The sequence below is a fragment of the Panthera leo genome, chromosome C2, assembly GCF_018350215.1.
Source record: "Panthera leo isolate Ple1 chromosome C2, P.leo_Ple1_pat1.1, whole genome shotgun sequence".
Lineage (NCBI taxonomy): Eukaryota > Metazoa > Chordata > Mammalia > Carnivora > Felidae > Panthera > Panthera leo.
Genome location: NC_056687.1, coordinates 21,445,753 through 21,464,039, shown reverse-complemented (window position 1 = coordinate 21,464,039; position 18,287 = coordinate 21,445,753).

The following is an 18,287-nucleotide window of genomic DNA, read 5'->3' as shown; positions in this document are numbered from 1 at the left end:
ATGCAGTGAGAGTCCATAAGGAAGAGTATGGGAAAGGAGAAAACTGCAAAGGAAAAAACTTCCAGCACTCTTAAGGGCTCCATCCAAACTATTCAGTTGAGTATAAATCAGCACATGTGGGTGAGGAAACTACCTAAATCCTGAAGAGAACCTTCTAGAAAGTTGAAAAGGAACACTGCCTGAGATCTACACAGGTCTGAGATTAAGTATGTTCCAGCCAGAGAGATTCTTTCAGTTCTTCCACATTAGAGAATTTCTGTCTCTTCTGACAAGTCAACAGGATCATTTATTTGGATCGGCCTTTAGTTTAGGTGGCTGCCTTTTGTCATTGAATGTAGCTGCAGAAAGTTAGAAGTAATTCCATTCTTTATCCTGTGGATGATAGGTATTTTCTATATGACATTTTCTAACTCTATCAATTATGTTTTATAATTAATAAAGGTATATATTTAATTTAAGGTTTCTATTTAAATTTTTAGGTGCCATGTGATATACTTTTGGTTTTATTTTATATTATTTTATTTTATTTTATTTTATTATTTTATTTTTAAGGCTTATTTATTTTGAGAGAGAGACAGAGGGAGTGAGCAGGGGAGGGGCAGAGAGAGAAAGGGAGAGAGAATTCCAAGCAGGCTCTGCACTGTCATCACAGAGCCCAATACAGGGCTTGAACTCACAAACCATGAGTTCATGACCTGAACGGAAACCAAGAGTCACATGCTTAGTTGACTGGACCACCCAGGTGCCTCACTTTTGTTTTTATTTTAGATGGTTTTCTACTATTATGCAGAGCTAACTATTTTCTATGCCATTTATTGTACTGGATATTGTTGGTCTCTCCCCTTCATTTTTCATTTCTCCAATTTTTTCATCTGTTTTCCAACATTTCCTCCACATTAACTGTAATAATATAAAGAATCCCTTCATACCTTTTATTCAGTTTTTATTAGTGACTCTTCTGGTTTCCTTTTGTTATCTTTTTCTTTTCTTTTTTTTTTTAACATTTATTTATTTTTTGAGAGACTTAGAGGCAGAGCATGAGTGGGGGAGGGGCATAGAGAGAGAGAGAGAGAGAGAGAGAGAGAGAGGGAGGGAGACACAGAATCCGAAGCAGGCTCCAGGCTCTGAGCTGTCAGCACAGAGCCTGATGCAGGGCTCGAACTCACGAGTCATGAGTTCATGACCTGAGCCAAAGTCTGATGCTTAACCAACTGAGCCACCCAGGCGTCCCTGTTTCTTTTTGTTTTCTTTAATTTTTTTTTAATGTTTATTTATTTTTGAGACAGGGAGAGACAGCATGAACGGGGGAGGGTCAGAGAGAGAGGGAGACACAGAATCTGAAACAGACTCCAGGCTCTGAGCTGTCAGCACAGAGCCTGACGCAGGGCTCGAACTCACGGACCGCGAGATCATGACCTGAGCCGAAGTCAGATGCCTAACTGACTGAGCCACCCAGGCGCCCCTGTTTCTTTTGTTTTCTAATTGCACTGACATCTCTTTTCATCTATTTTCATCTCACTCAGCTGCTTCATCATCAAATCTTTCAGATCTTGAACTCATGTTAGCATAAAGTTCTATTTGTTTTTTTATTTTAAGCTCTTATTTAAATACTAGGTTCTAATTTTTATCCCTGGATGCGTGTCAGAGAATTTTTCTGTTACTTGTCTCTTTAAAACATATATTCTTACTCCTTTTTCAAATTTATCTACTTTTTTTCTGTAAGAAGTGTCTACAGTTTACACATTATTTCTTTCCAGTCTATTCATATTAAAATCAAGAATTTTGGTAGAACATGGATAGGCAGATATGCTATTTACTTTAATGTAGTATAAATGCATTAACATTCCCCATGTATAACTACTTTCCTTACCCACCTTCAGAGCGACACACTTAAAAATTTATTTTTTAATTTTTATTTATTTTTGAGAGAGAGAGACAGAGTGCTAGTCGGGGAGGGACAGAGAGGAAGGGAAACACAGAATCCCAAGCAGGTTCCAGGCTCTGAGCTGTCAGCACAGAGCCTGACACGCGGCTCAAAGCCATGAACCACAAGATCATGACCTGAGCTGAAGTCAGATGTTTAACCAACTGAGCAACCCAGATGTCCCAAAAACTACACACCTTAAGGAATTGCATTGATTTTTAATTTTTGCATTGCCTGGAAATGAAATTGGGAAGAAATCACAGGGATGTACCTCCTTGTCTTATTTGCAAACAGGGCTCTATTTTCTCTTTAAAAAATATTATTAAATCTCCTATACCAGAGTGATCGACAGGGAAATTTATGTTATTTCCTTAGTTTTTCATTTGCTTTCATAACTCAATGCAGTGCTTTATAAAGGGAAAAAACCACCTTATACCTTTATAAGGTATTAAGGTCTTTCTGCTTTTGTTGACTTTACGTATAAATTTAGTTGATACAACAAAAGGAAGAATTGAAGTCTCAACGCTTAAATTTATAAATAAATACATATCATTTCTAACATTTGGCAATATGGAAAAGTTTAAAATATCTGAAGCCCAATAATGTAGTACAGATTGGAAACACTTACCTTAAAAAAAACCTTAGTAAAAGTGGATAGGTACATATGATAGTTTATGTGTGAAAATAGAAAGGAATAAATGATATGTTTTTCATTATCTGGAGCCCATGTAAATATAATTAAGCACTTATTTAGACATGAACGTCAAAGCATTTGTGTCTTCCCTTTGGGTTTTAACAGGGAGCTGATGCTGTGAACCATATGTACATATTTATAAATAGCAAACATTAACTCCCTTGCTTTGCAGAAAGTATCACCATAATGTTAAGTATAATTTTTATTAGTTCAGGCTCATTATCTTAACAATTTCAAAGAACAATATTCTCCATTAGATTCTGTAGTCCTCCACACTGTTCAGAACAAACCCTTAATACACTGGATGAACAATACTACTCCAGATACTTCTGTTTATTTTTCCTATTGAAAATCATACCCTCAGAAATTCCATATGTAATGGAACATTGTTGAGATTTTCGCTAACCTACTCTATGGTTTTGTTGCCCCAGCATCCTCTTTGTTTGGCACGTTGCTTAAACTTACATTGGCTTCCTCATGCAAGTACAGGCCCTTGGTAACAGCTTGCATAGTTGCAAGAGAATGTTGGCTCCTGATATAACATCCGCAACAGCCCTTGCGATCAACAGTCTTCTCTGCTTCCCAACAACCTTCCCCATGTGTGTTCCTAGTGACAAGAACCTTGTATGACTTCCCAAAGCTGCTCTTTTGATTTTGATTGATCAGTCAGGTCTTCGCCAGGAATCCCAAACACTCCACCCACATATCCTAATAAAGGCATGTTCCCAAGGGCTTACTTCTCTCTCTCTCTCTACACTGATCTGACCTCCCCTGTGGACCCTCAAGGTATGCTGGGTATCTCCTTCAGGAACAGTGAGTAGTAAATTCTCTATTTCAGTTTCACTTGTGCTCACCATCCTTCACTCTGTGCTCCTCTTAACAAGGGGTTATTTGAGAGATTCAAAACAAACATGCAGTAGTCAAGGAAAAAAAACATTTTTTATTCTCTAGATTTACTAGTAAATTTAGTATATGAGAAACACACACACATATGTGTGTGTGATACATGTTGTAAAAATATGTACATCACTGCAGATCAGTGTTTCTTCATTTTGAAGCCATCCATAACCATTTTTTGTTTGTTTGTTTGTTTGTTTGTTTGAAATCACCATTCACTTAAAAAGCATTTATTAACCATACAGTGAAATCTTCCAAGATTGAATCTGGAAGAAACGGAAAATTAAAACAGACTGATTACTAGTAACAAAATTGCATAATTTTTCAAAACCTCCCAACAAAAAAAAGTTTAGGACCAGATGGTTTCACAAGTGAATTCTACCAAACATTTAAAGAAGACTTAATACCTATGCATCTCAAACTATTTTCAAAAAATTGAAGAATGATTGATTCCCAACTCATTCTATGAGGCCAGCATTACCTTGATACTAAAAAAAACAGATAAAGACACCACAAAAAAAGAAAGAAAGAAAGAAAGAAAGAAGAAAAGAAAGAAAGAAAGAAAGAAAAGAAAGAAAGAAAGAAAGAAAGAAAGAAAATTACAGTCCAATATCTGTGATGAACATAGATACAAAATCCTCAAGAAAATATTAACAAGTCGAATTCAACTCTTTATTTTGGCTCAGGTCATGATCTCATGGTTTGTAGGATCAAGCCCTTCATCAGTCTCTGTAATGACAGTTTCAAGCTTCCTTGAGATCCAACTCGCTCTCTCTCTTCCTGCCCCTTCCCTGCTCCCTCTCTCTCTCTCAAAATAAATAAATAAATAAGCTTAAAAAAAATTCACCATGATCAAGTGAGATTTATTCCAGGTACGTAAGGATGGCTCAGTATGTGTAAATCAATCAACATGATATACCACATGAACAACAACAAAGAAAGCATAAAAATCATGTGATAATCTCAATACAATAGATGCAGAAAAATAATTGGAAAAATTGAATAATCATTTACGATAAAAAATCTCAAGAAAGTGGGTACAGAGGGACGTAATAAAATCGTATATGACAAACCTACAGCTAACATCATACTCACTGGTGAAAAGCTGAGAACTTGTCCTCCAAGATTAGGAACAAGATAAGGAAGCCTGTTATCACCACTCTTATTCAACATTGTATTATAAGTCTTAGCAACAGCAGTTAGGTAAGAAAAAGAAATAAAAATCATTCAAATTAGAAAGGAAGAAGTAAACCTGTCACTATTTGCAGATGACACAGTACTATACATAAAAAACTCTAAAACTTCCACACAAAAAAAGTAAACAAAAGCTATTAGAACTGAAAATTGATTCAGTATAGTTGCAGGACACAAATAAAAATACAAAAATTTGTTGCATTTCCATATGCTAATAGCAAACTGTCAGAAAGAGAATTTAAGAAAACAATCGCATTCACAACATCAAAAACAATAAAATAACTAGTAATAAATTTAAACAAGGAGGTGAAAGCCCTGTACTCTGAAAACTAGAAATTCATGCAAGAAATTGAAGATGACATAAATAAATGGAAAGATATATGATGTTTTTGTATTGGAAAAATTGATATTGGTAAAATTCCATACTACTTAAAGCAATCTACGGGTTCAATGCAATATCAATCAAAGTACCAGTGGTATTTTCTGAAAAACTAGAACATATAATCCTAAAATTTGTATGGAATCCCAAAAGACCCCAAATAGCCAAAGCAGTCTTGAGAAAGAAATATGAAGTTGAATGTATCACACTTCTTGATTTCAAACTATACTACAAAGCTAGTTATCAAAACAGTGTGATACTGGCACAAAAATAGACACATAGATTGATGGAACAGAATACGGAGCCCAGAAATAACCCCACAATTATGGTCAATTAATCTATGAAAGAAGGCAAGATATACAACAGGGAAAACTGGACAGCTACATGCAAAATAATGAAAGTGGACCAGTTTCTCATGCCATATAAAAAAAATAAACTCAGTGGATTAAAAACTTAGATGTAACATCTGAAGCCATAAAACTTCTAGAAGAAAACATGGCTGGTGAGCTCCTTGCAAAGGTCTTAATGATTTTTTATGGATCTTCTTCCCAGACAAGTACAATAAAAGTGAAAATAAACAAATGAGACTACATCAAACTAAAAAAAACTTCTGCACAGTGAAGGAACCCATCAAAAATATAAAAAGGGAACCTGCTAAATGGAGGAAGATGGCCAGAAATTCTGTATCCAACAAGGGGTTAATATCCAAAATATATAATGAACTGAAACAATTCAATATCAAAACAAATAATTACATGGACAAAGATTCTGAGTAGACATTTTCCAAAGAAGAGATACTGTGGCCAACAGGCACTTTAGAAGACACACAACATCACAATCTGGAAATGCAAATCAAAACCACAGTGAGATGTCACCTCACACTATTAGGAATGTCTACTATCAAAAAGACAAAAAATAACAAGTGTTGGCAAGTATATGGAGAAAAGAGACTCCTCATGTACTGCTGGTGGGAATGTAAATAGGTACAGCCACTATGGAAAACAGTACAGAGTTTCCTCAGAAAATTAAAACTAGAACTACCATACAATCTAGAAATTTAATTTCTGGGTATTTATCTGAAGAAAATGAAAACGCCAATTTGAATAGACATATGAACCCTGATGGGCATCTCAGCATTATTTATAATAACCAAGATATGGAAACAACATAAATGTCCATGGATAAAGAATATACATGTGGCATATATATGCATATTCATATAATGGACCATTACTCAGCCATAAAAAATATTGAAATCTTGCATGCATGATCGCATGGATGGACCTAGAGTACATTATGCTAAATGAAATAAGTCAGACAGACTAAGACAAATACCACATGACTTCACTTATTGGTGGAGTCTTAAAGATAATACAAACAAAACAAAAAGCTTTATAGATACAGAGAACAAATAAGTAATTGCCAGAGGGGAGAAGGATGGGGACAGGACAAAATATCTGAAGGGGATTAAGAGGTACAATTTTCTAGTTATAAAATAAATAAGGCATGTGGATATAATATACAGTATAGAAAATATAGTCAATAATATTGTAACAACTTTGTGTGGTAACTAGACTCATTGGAGTGACCATTTTGCAGTGTGTGTGTGTGTGTGTGTGTGTGTGTGTGTGTGTGTAATCACTATGTTGTATAAACAAAACTAATACAATAGTGTATGTCAATTATTCCTCACCAAAAAGAGTTGAAGGTAATAAATATAGTATAATAAAATTAATATAAGTTAATTTAGGGTATAAGCAGTTATGTGGGTAAGAAAAGAAATGTGTCTGGGGAAAAAGTAATAATTTGTTTTAGAAGCTTACTTATTTAGTTTTGAGAGATAGAGACAGAGAGCATGAACGTGAGCAGGGTGGTGGGGGAGAGGTAGAGAGAGAGGGAGAGAGAGAGAAAATCTCAAGCAGGCTCCATACCATCAGCATGGGGCTCAAACTCATGAACTGTGAGATCATGACCTGAGCAGAGACCAAGAGTCAGAGGCTTAACCTACTGAACCAACCAGTCTCAAGAGTAATAATCAACCTTAAATGCCAGTCCTAATAGATTTGGCATTGTTTGGGTTGTACACAAAAATATAAATAAGATGTGATTAAGTAAGGGGTGAAAACAAAATCAACTCCTGATAACATGTCAACTGACTTGATGCTAATCCTTAGACTTTGGTGTTGTTGGGAGGTAATTGACACTCACAGCTAGGCTTTGGTGTCCACTTATTGAATATAGATAATCTCGCAGAACACTACCATAAGACAAGTTCACAGTGTGCACCATGATGAAGTAAGAACAAACCTAAGGCCAGAGATCAAGCAAAGTCACTGTTCAAACACCACAGGTAGCAAACATTTCCCTCTCCTAGATGACTACTGCATCTTTTAAATTAAAACCTCAACCTCACGGGCTCAGTTGGTTAAGCATCTGACCCTGGATTTCGGCTCAGGTCATTATCTCATAGTTTGTGGGGTTGTGAGCCCCCTGTTAAACCCTGCACTGGCAGTGCGGAGCCTGCTTGGAACTCTTTCTCTCTCTCTCTCTTTCAAAATAAATAAATAAACTTAAAAGCAACAACACAAACCTTAACCTCATTTTATTTTTGTTCTTTTTGTATTAAACGGCTTAAGGCACACAATCTTATCCTTACCCCAAATTATTTTTTATTTTGCACTAGGTAGGCCTCCAAAATTTTATAGCCAGCCCTTTTTGCAACCATAAAAGCGTATGCTATCTGAACCAGCTTTCTGGTGAACTGCGGGGTCTCCACTCTCTCCCATGTTCATTATGTGTCTTAGAAGTTCCAAGAATATGTTCTCCTTCAGTGTTGTTAAAACACAGGAAAAGAACGATATCTTCTTCACATATGATTTCTCTTTTATCAGGAAAAAAGCCTCAATCTTAGAGCTCTCTCAGTTACTCACGCCCCTGCTCCCCGAAGGTGATTCCTGTTCTAGTGAAAAATAGGACAATAGTTTAAGGACTTGGCATTGTTCATTTCTATAGAGGGAGACCCTGAGAGCAAAAAAAGCAAGGACAATTTATTTCTAGAGACTATCAACAATGCATGCCACAGCTATGAATACCCATTAACTTACACAGACTAAAATAGCAAGTTGGTTGGCAAAGCTGTTTGCACTTTCTTTCAGTTAAGTTTTCCTTCTTTGCCAATTGTTAACCAGTATCCTTAGACTTAACTATTTATATATTTTTGAGTCATTGTTCAATGTCTTCCATAGCAGTAAATAAAAACCTTACACATCAAACTTAGAAATACATCCAATGCATAAAGAATACAACCATCCAAAAAGTGCAGGCTCCTGTAAGTCCACCTTTTAGTTTTTACTACATTCTAAATATTTTAATTATTCATTATCAAAATACAGCTCTTTTGATTTCATATAAATGAACAAAGGCAAATGAGATCTTTGTTTTTCTTTCTGGTGCCTTTGTCAAACTGAATATATAATGCTCTACTCTAAACTGCAAAATAATAGACGACATTGTGCACTTGGGTATGGCACATTTTGAGACTCAGTGCGGGATAAGTTCAATTGCCTTATGCCTTACATAATGGTGAGATACTGCCATCTCCTGTTTACTAAATAAACCGAAATCAGACAGACAGACAGACAGGCGCACACACACACACACACACACACACACACACACACACAGATTCAGAGATCAGGTATTTTCATAACAACTCTAGGTTTGTGACTATGTTGACTTCTTTTGAGCTTTTGGCTTTTCAGAACCAGAAATGTGACATTGATTTCAATTAGTAGCTTATTCCCAAGAAGCAGATTTCACTGAAAATGATACAAAAACAATGATTATGTGATTTGAGTATTAAGAATTTACTTTTTTGTGTGACGGGAAATGTAAAGATATGAATGTGGCCTTCAAAAATGTTGTGTCTATTTTTGTGTCTTACACAGATATGGGAGCAATTATTCTCAGTGACATCGTTAACATCACTCTAATGTGATCACCCTTGAGTTTCTGTCACAATTGTTTGAAGTTCTGTCTAGCCTTCCCCGGTTTACAGGATTGCATTACTTGCATCTTCTAGAATGTCATAGACCTTGGACCCAGTAGAGCTTTCGTTGTTTAATACGAATTCTTTGGTGTTTCTTTTCTTCCGAACTCCATAAATTTCCCTACTCTGACAGTTTGTTAGACTACTTATTAATTTTCTTCTCATTCCCAGTCTTTTGTATAGCTCAAAAATGCTTATTTATTAATTTTGAGCGAGAGGGAGAGAGCGAGAGAGAACGTGAGTGGGGGGGAAGAGCAGAGGGAGTGGGAGATAGAGAATCCCAAGCAGGCTCCACCTTGTCAGCACAGAGCCCCACACAGAGCTGGATCTCACGGATATGAGATCATGACCTGAGCCAAAATCAAGAGTCAGACGCTTAACGGACTGAGCCACCCAGGTGCCCTCATTTTCCCAGTCTTTGATATCGCCATATATATTAAGTTGGAAACAAAATCAAAGCCATCTCTCTACTTTATTGGCTGACTCGAATTTCTCCTCCAACTATTTTATATTTTCTGTTGCTCACATTTATTGAAAAATAGGGCAAATATTCTTTCCAGACGATAAAGGAAATAACTTTAAGATAACTAGACAGAATTATTTCTGATAATGAGTTAGTGGAAGAAAGTAGTCATTCAAAAAGCCAGAACTAACCAAATAAGACAACTCTTTAAAAGTTAACCTAACGGGGGGTTTGGTTAGCAAAAAGAAGAATTTCTAAGATGTCACAGACAACGTCTATTAGAACATGTTAAATGGCAAAAAGTTCTAACACAAGTCCATTTTTTTCCTTAAGCCCTAATTGGGGGAAAAAAAAAAAGGCCTAAAGGTCTTGGATAGATCTAGAATACAAAGAAGCAGCTAGTTTTTGGAAGCCTCAAATATGGATAAAAGGCCTTACGACCTTGCGATTAATCCCCAACACTGTTTTATTAAAGTTGACGTGTCCTTATGGAATTGAAGATCTAGGCGACGGGTAAATTCTCCATCTGAAACACACCTCATGTGTGGTAGGGACTTTCTGCACGGCTGTGAGAAAAACCCCTCCCTTTTACACACAATCTCCTGTTCTCAAGATTTCAAAGGATTTGTCTGTATGGAACCATTAGGGCTTGACTCAAAAACACTTCAAAATTGCTCCTTGTGCCATTATAGGACACATAATTCATGAGTTTTCTCATGAGTTAACAATACAGTAATAAAAATGAACCTAATTTGATCATTAGCCATACAAAGCCTCATGTTTTCCGTATTGTCACTTGTGCTACTGTGTCAGCCATTATAGATATGGAAGAAGAGCCTTTGAACATACTCCTCTTCTTAAAAATATTTGTTATTCTATCACTAGGATTAAATTTATACTGTTTTCCTTTCAAATTACCACAAATTATGAAATGTAATATTTTATTTTATTGATTTAACCTACCTACATACAAATTTTTGCAGTTTTTACTGCGATTCAATTCATTTATGTAAACTTTTCTTCTTTTTGTTTAGGTCTTTGCTAATTGTTAAAGAAGTATCCGTGGGTAAGAGTCATGAAGACTTGGCTTGAATCAACCTTCCTCATTTTCCTTCTTAAAACATACTCACTGTTTTATTTTTCTTGCTCTAATTTTATTCCTTTGTTTATTCACCCAATTTTATTCACTCGATCATTTTTATTTTGTTATTTTGGCTTATCTGCCTACATTTCTCCTTTGGCGATTATATTTATTCTTTAATCTTCAACAAACATATCTATGTATGAAGTTGCAGACTCTACCTGTCATGACATTTAATTTCACGGTTATAAGTATTGTTACCATTACGACTATCACCAGCAACAAGCAAAACCAACCAAGCAACAAACCCAACAACATCAACATCATCAGAATAAGATAAAGATATATTGTGTCCAAGTTATGGTCCCAACCCGAACATCGTTATTACATATTTCTGTGCCCTCTGCTCCTGCCAATCTGGATTTCCAGGTACTATTTATATTCCAGGTTTTTCACACTTGTCCCTGTACTTAGATGTCACTTTGAATACATTTATCTTCTTGAATCCCAAACCTAATATTCTCTACTTTTCTTTCTTTCTCCTTCTATTCCTTTTGCTTCTTTCTCTTTTTACTCTCATGTCTTTCTTTCTTTTCTTTCCATTTTTCTTTCGTGTGTCAGTGAAAATGAGTGATCATTTTACTAGCTATTCTAAGTTTAGAAGGTACAGCAATGATGAAATCAGAGAATGTTTCTACCAGCATGAGTGTGGGGAAGACATAATTTGAAATATACTAATAAATATCACATTTTGATAAATACTATTTGGAAAATAAAGCAGGGTAAGATCTATAAGCTTTAAGGAGCAAGGAAGTGTTTGCATTTTGTAAAGAGTGATCAAGGGAAAGCAAACTGAGTATGTAGAATGCAGACGTAGGCTTAAAAGAAGTGAGTCACATATGACTTAGATATCAGAGCAAGAGAATTTCAGAAAAAGGAAATCTTCAGGGAAGAAAAATCCCTGAAATTTAAAAAAAAATCCAAGTATCTTAAGATACCTTAATTCTTCATTATGTCTATGTTTTTCTCTTATTTGCCCATGACCATATTATTTCAATTCCATTTGATTTCATTGTTTTTGAAATTTATATGACTCATTTATTATTCATTAATTTTAAAATCGTTGCTGGTGAAATAATTTTTCAATTACCTTATTAATTTTAAATGTTGAAATTTTTGTTGTTATTGCTTTAAAGGTTTTTTTTTTTTTAATGTTTGTTTATATTTGAGAGACAGAGAGAGACAGAGTATGAGTGGGGGAGAGGCAGAGAGAGAAGCAGACACAGAATCTGAAGCAGGCTCCAAGCTATAAGCTGTCAGCATAGGGTCCAGTGTGGGGCTCAAATTCACAAACTGCGAGATCATGACCTGAGTCGAAGATGGGCGCTTAAACGACTGAGCCACCCAGACACCTTTGTTGTCATTCTTCTAAATGCATGTAATCATGTGGCAAAGATGAAGATTCATTGGAGGTTTTGTGGGGTTTTTTAACATTTGCAAATACAATTTCCCTGCATCCTCACCTGTAAGTAAGCATTGATATTTTATTTTGTTTTGATTAATTTAATTATTTTTTACATTTTAAATATTTATTTATTTATTTATTTATTTATTTATTTATTTATTGAGAGAGACAGAGAGAGTCAGAGGGTGAGCAGGGGAGGGGCAGAGAGAGAAGGAAACAGAATCCAAAGCAGGCTCCAGGCTCTGAGCTGTTAGCACAGCCCGATGCAGGACTTGAACCCCCAACCCGCAAGATCATGACCTGAGCCAAAGTCAGCTGCTAACCAACTGAGCCACCCAAGCACCCTAGCACTGATATTTTAATATATTAGTCTTGTATAAGAGGATACAATGAAATCTACAAAAACCTACTGAAACTAGTAACTGAATTTATCAAGGTTGTAAAATATAAGATCAATATACAAAAATCAACTGTATTTTACATTAGCAATAAACAAATTTAAAACATATAAATTATAATAGCATAAAAGGCAGATTCATTGGAGTTTTGATGGGTTCTATTCTGTCTTCTGCATTTGGGGTGAGAAAAAAATGGGACTGTGAGCCACTATTATTAATCTGAAATAATTATATTGCTCAGGTGTGGCAGACATAAAAAGTAAAGATACATTATTTGGAATATACGTCGGTGAGTTGTAAAGAAATACTGAAATATACAATGGCTTAAACACATAGTTTTTTCTCCCTTAGGTATGTGTCCAGGAGGCTTGTCCAACGTTGACAAGAGAACCTCCCAGGATCATTCAACCATGATTTTGCTCTCTTGTTGCTCTGCCATATTGAACTGACAGTCCCAATGGTTATCAACTTTTCTCTCACTTTTATAATGACATTGTAGTCACTGAAGGGAATGGCACCATTTGTCCATTTGAGGCCATGCTTTGAGCTGTGCACATTGCGTCTACTCTAATCCACACGAAATTAGAATCTAGACCTAAGGCAATACCTACATGGGAGGCTGAGAAAGGTCACTTTAGCTAATCACCCTATGGGCCCATTGGAAACTTACATAAGTGTAGAAAATGGGGTTACCATATACTGGGGTTACCAGCTCCTGTCACAATATAGAACTAGTATGATTTTCTAATAATAATTATTTTCTAATTAATTATAATTATGTTCTAAATCTATATTTAAGATAAGATATTTGTTTAGGACTTTGATTTGAATATCAGAGTTTATGTATTCATAGTTAGAGAATTTAAGCTATAGTAATCTCATAATAATGGTGTTCATTTCTTCTTTGCTGATGGAAATTTACTTGGTTTTATTTATGTCCTAATATATACCAAATGTCTGTGTATCATGGGGTTTTGAATGAAACGTATAGTGTTTCTCTATAGAAAATATAATTCATAGGCAATTATTAAGTACAATATTCAATCCAAATTATTGAATATACTAAATATTAATGTTTATGTTTAGAACATATATGGTACTGTATTGGTTGCATATTTTATTCTTTTGAAAATCATTGTATCTTTAAGCTATTAACATGAAAAATTTAATCTTATCTCTATCATTATAAACTAAAAACAAATGAATTGTCATATTTTACTTCATCAACTAATTTGCACAGATATTTGACAAATGTTTTTCAATAAACATTGTTACAACTTTAGCAGTTAAATGAATTTAGATTTAGATTCTGATGTCCAAAAGTTAATATTTTTGCTCAGATCCTTCAAGACATATTTCAGTGTCATAACATGACAGAAAAAAATCCTATTACTCTCTTTGTTTTGCATGGTGAGAATTCAAACAGAAATTTAAATCTTATATATTATCACATACGCATCTGAAAATAATGAAGGCTAAAGAAGATACAGCACAGAGTATTTACAAAATAGTTCAAAATTATTTATGTAAACACAGTAGTGAGCTTTTTAACAGGAAACCTTCTACATATAATTAAAGTAACTAATTGTATAATTTGAGTTGCTCAGCTTGTTTTCTGAGTTCTTTATTTCCAGTTAAATACTTCTGAAGTAGGTCATGTGATTTAGTGACCTTTGAAGTAAAATTTTAATATTTGATTTTACAACTTTTCTTTACTTCTCTTTCCTGCACAGCATGTAGTCCTAAAACCCCAGCAGAATTAATTGCCTAATTACAAGGAATAAAAGAATGCCTTTTGAAAGATGTAAAATTTGTATTTCCTACAGTGGAGATTTGACCTGACTGCCTGAACTACACAGTCTGCACCCATTAAAGAAGGAAAATAAGCATCTATTTGGGAACACAATTTTAACCTGATAATAACTGTAACACAAATGCTCCGTAATTTTAGGTCATTTTATATTCTATGAGCTAAGACTGGAACCATTACAGTGGCTAATCCTTACCAGTAACCATTTGTCCTCTTGGAAATAAGCTTCACCTTTAATGTTTTAATTGTTTTCTATGTACAACTTAAATATGTATCAGAAATCAGGCATTAAGAAATTATTAACAGCATCTATAGCACCCCGGAGAAAATTTTCCAGCCACAGAATTTGATAAATTTTATGAACAAGACTTACAAATAAAGTCTATGTAATTTATAATTGGGGGAGATACACATTCCCTCTGATGAACACATATATTTTAATATAGGCTTCATATCTGCTTTATCTGTGGGCTAATCCTATTATCTTCTGATGCCTGTGGGCCCTGGGGATATGCGGTACACTCACGTTAGTTTTATACAGGCACACGCACAAACGACACCAGAAGGTGAGGTGGAAAGGCAAATGTGTGAGACTATTTAAACGAACTCATGTGATACGATAGGAAACCTGAATAAAGGTGGTCACTTTCATCTGGAGCATGCATAGAAGACTTTACAGCAGAAATAAAATGTGAATGATAGTTTAAAAGGGAAAGAAATATTCATGAGTGCAAGTGAATATTCAGTCAAGTTCAAAGAAGATACCAATAAAGCCTGATACGGTAAGAAAAAAAAAAAAATTCTTCATGTGAAACAGATCAAGGTAAATAAAATGAGACAGAATTTTGAGTTTTAATATCGCTCTGAAAGCAGTGTTTAAAGTTAATTTTCCTAAAAATGGTATGAATCTAGAAGGTATACGTAGGAGAGGGAAATAAAATTTGAAAAGTAGCGGTTATAGGGACACCTGGGTGGCTCAGTCGGTTAAGCACCCAACTCTTAATTTTGGCTCAGGACATGATCTGAGGGTCATGGGATTGAGACCTGTTGGATCCGCACTGGACGTAGAGCCTTTTTAAAATTCTTTCCCTCTCTCTCTGCCTCTCCTCTGCTCTCTCTCTCTCTCTCAAAGATTAAAAATAAATAAAGAAATAAAATCATAAATTAACTTTTTCCCCTATAATTGCCTTAAGTAATCTCCCAGTTTTTGTGAAAGAGTAGGGAGTTAATTTAAGCACCTTAAGTTGCAAGAATACTTCTTGTCATAAAGATATAAGAAGTTTATTTTTCCTTTGAATAAAAAAAATAATCTGAATGGTAACCCCAATTACCTAGTGAATTTTGGGTAAACTGCATGTGCTGTCGAGACCTCTTATTTGAGGACTTGTTACTGTTTATCTTGAAAACAATATGGAATACACTGCACCTGCTTAGCTATGTATAAAACAGTTACATTTCTTTCTGATTTTGCAATCCCTTAATTTGTCTGTGATGAACATCACATTCGGATTAATACTTATTCAGTAACAAAATAGTTTTCTTTCTGTTCTAACTTTGTGAAGAGGTTTTCTAGGTTCTGGTGGAAGAGGATATTTCTAATTATATTTTTCAAATTATGTATATAATTTCAGATAGTCAAGTGTCAGACCCAACCATTTCTGTAGGCTGACTGCAAAGTTTGCACCTTTAACCATTTTTAATAATATGTAAATACTTTTGAATAAATGGCAATGATTCAGGTAAAATAAAATCCTTTGGCATTGCTATGGTCTCAGTGTTTATGGCCCCACCAAATTCATATGTTTTATTTATTTTTTTAATTTTTTTAAGTTTATTTTTATTTTTGAGAGAGAGACAGAGAGAGCAAGTAAGGGAGGGGCAGAGAGAGAGAGAATCTCAAGCAGGCTCCACACTGTCAGCACAGGCCCAATGCGGGGCTTGAACTCACAAACCTTGAGATGAACCAAGAGTTGGATGCCCAACTGACTGAGCCACCCAGGCACCTCTCATAAGTCTTAGATTTTAAACCCCAAAGGTGATGGTATTGGTAGGTGGGGTCTTTGGGAGGTGCTTATGCCATGAGAGTGGAGCCCTCATAAATAGGATTAGTGTCCTTATAAAAGAAACCCCAGAGAGATCCCTAGCTCTTTCTGTCATGTGAGCATACCAGGAGAAGTCTACAACCCAGTAGCAAGCCCTCACCTGACATGCCTGAATCCTGTGAAAAAAAGTTTGTTATTTATAAGCCCCTCAGTGTGGTACTTTGTTATAGCAGCTTGAATGGGCTGAGACAGTAATGATATAACACAAATCAGGAGTGAATGATATTTTTGTCCTTCAGTTAGGTAGGTCGAACATAAGCATGGGAGGAATTGAACACAAGGTCCAGTGACATTACAAAAAGTGATAGTGGCAAAGAAGAAGGAATCCAAGCACGTTAATTTCATGAGTGCATGAGAGATATTTTAATAAGTAAATGCAGGGAAGAAGGACGGAGGGATCTGAGCTTTAAATTTTGTGTTTGAGGTACTGAGACAAAAATAAATCTTTTCCCTTCTATTGGCATTTAAATAATCACCTAGATTTCTTTTTTTTTTTTTAATTTTTTTTTCAACGTTTTTTATTTATTTTTGGGACAGAGAGAGACAGAGCATGAACGGGGGAGGGGCAGAGAGAGAGAGGGAGACACAGAATCGGAAACAGGCTCCAGGCTCCGAGCCATCAGCCCAGAGCCTGACGCGGGGCTCGAACTCAGGGACCGCGAGATCGTGACCTGGCTGAAGTCGGACGCTTAACCGGCTGCGCCACCCAGGCGCCCCTTTAATCACCTAGATTTCAACTGGTATACATATGTCATGTAGACTACCACACCACATGTTACCTATTAAAATATTTGCCCAAACTCTGTTCCTGTATGTGTGCTTTATTCCTAACTCAAAATTATAATCCTCCCACACACAGAACCAATAGCTACCAGCAAATTACTTGTCAAATTTGCATTAGAGTTAGGTAGTCTTGAATATACTGACACTTCTAGCAGTGGTTAGAGAAGGTAATAGCTAGGTGATACTATTCACAAATTTCAACAGTGAAAATTCCATTTAAGCTGTTTTGTCAGATGAGCAGGATTTTTTCTAGGGAAATGATAGGAAAGGGACCATTGGCCACGGACACCCCTCCATGAGCCAACGTTGAGTTTTGGAGAAAAGCATTGCGTTTGTAGGAGCTAATGGTAGTATGGAAATGTGGGAGGTCAAACAGCACATGGAAATTTGTAAGAAATTTGCTTACTCAGATAAATATAGCCTTATCCAGTACCTTAAAATCGCATGCGACTTTGTGAATATTTCTGTAATGGGAAAGAATCAAAGGAGCACTAAAACATAACAGTATATAAGAAATCGTTTAATTAAAAACATTAATGGCGTTGGGCGCCTGGGTGATTCAGTACACCAAGCGTCTGACTCTTGGTTTCCGCTCATGTCATGATCTCAGGTTTGTATGTTGGAGCCCTGCATTGAGCTCTTCAGCATGGAGCCTGCTTGAAATTCTCCCTCTCCCTCTGCCCCTCCCACATTCATCTCTCTCAAAAATAAATACAACAACCTTAAAAAAAAAAAAAAAAAAAACAATAATGGTGTAACCATATAATAGTAACCAAAGTAAAATTATGTGATTTTGTATCAATTGAATAGAGATCATAAAATTTTTCTTATAATGAATTTCTTCCTGTTATAATTTCCTGTACAACATAATTTTGTCCAGTAATCTCATTTACCATGTAACAGTTACTCTGATGCCATTGGGAATCTTTGACCATTTCACAAGTTCTGTGGGGAAAAACAAGTCAGAGTAATTGCCCATTTACTTAATTTTTATCTGACCATTCACCCCTGAGTAACTCCTTTATGCTACACTAGAGCATGGGTAATAA